This window comes from Chiloscyllium plagiosum, unplaced genomic scaffold, assembly GCF_004010195.1.
Source record: "Chiloscyllium plagiosum isolate BGI_BamShark_2017 unplaced genomic scaffold, ASM401019v2 scaf_3749, whole genome shotgun sequence".
NCBI classification, from domain to species: domain Eukaryota; kingdom Metazoa; phylum Chordata; class Chondrichthyes; order Orectolobiformes; family Hemiscylliidae; genus Chiloscyllium; species Chiloscyllium plagiosum.
The window spans coordinates 44919-46400 of NW_025215332.1; positions in this window are offsets into that span (position 1 = coordinate 44919).

Sequence of the window (1482 nt, forward strand, 5' to 3'; positions counted from 1 at the left end):
CGCAGATATGCCCAGGAAATAACCTAACGATGCTGTACCGTCTCTTAAGTCTGTTCAAGATCCTGACCTTGATGACTGCCCTCCAAGATCTGCAGCCCCCCTACGAGAACCACCTGGCGATGGTTCCAGCCAGCAGACTCCACCTCAGGGTCTGCTAAACCATCGATAGCAAATCGTACCTGCAACCAACTGAAGCAAGAAGCCCCAAATGACAACGGCCGCTCCAAGAGAGAAAGTCATCCAGGGCCTGCTCGCAATGTCCCCAGGATGGATGATGAGTCAGACGATGAGCGGTTTGGCGTAGGATCATCTTACCAGGTCGTTCTGCAATCCCAAACGGTTGAAGTTGCAGTCCAGAAGGGTGCGCAGTGCTTTTCCACAGACCATGAACCATGAAGGATTTGGAAAGTCCCAATGGGCAGTTGCCTGACCCACGCAAGGCTCGAGGAAATAAGCTACAATTAAAATCTTCACAGCCTTTGTCTTTGAGAGTGTGATAAGGAACAGTGTAAGACGAGTAGATGAATTATGCTCAGGGACCTTGAACAAGGCATTTTTGTCAAGTGCATGTGGTCCCTCTGCAATGCAGAGGTTAAAATTAATAAAGCTCATTTTGGTTGCTCTTGTTAATAGTTGAGTCGAGTCAATTTAATTTCCCCGACAGACCAAAGTGCTTTTCCTCCCCCTGTAATTCAGATAGCGCTCCACCACACCATCTGTTTTTCCGTTCCACTGCTCTAACGTCCCACTCCCAATGCAATAAATCAGTTCCCCCCTTGTCCTCATAACCCACTCCATCAGTCTCCGCATAGAACACACCATCAAGGAACAGTCCCGCCAACTCCAGATAGACCTCATCACGAAGGACAGCTTTCCCTTGACACGCCTCTTTTGCCTTCTGAGTGGACTGTTCCCTTCAACTGTTCTTGGTTTGCACCATTCTTCAAACCAACCCCCATGAAACCCAACAAACCTTTCCCTGCAACCGGAAAAGATGCAAAATCTGTTCGTACACCACTCCTCTCACCTCCGTCCAGTACCCCGCAAAAGTATTTCCAGGTGAGACAGAGATTCCCCTGCCTTTCTTCCAACCTAGCTTACTGCATCAGGTGCATCTCTACATCGGGAAAACTGAACTTAACATAGGGATCGGTTGAGTGAGAATTGTATCCAGGACCACAAACGTCTACAGAACCTCCTAGACACCGTACGTTTTAATTCCCATTACTACTTCGTTTCCCACATGACCATCCTTGGCCTCCTCCATTGCCTCAACGTGACCATATTAAGTTGGAGGAACGACATCTTCCGCCTGGGCAGCTTCCAGCCTGGGGCGTCCAAAATTAAGATATTCAATTTAAGATAGCCTTATTCCCATCCCCCGACTCCATCCACTTTCGCCATCCCTTCCATTTCTTCCTGCCACCAAATGGATTAATTCCTCCCATTGACCAAGAAGGCCGTACCCTCTACTTGTCTTCA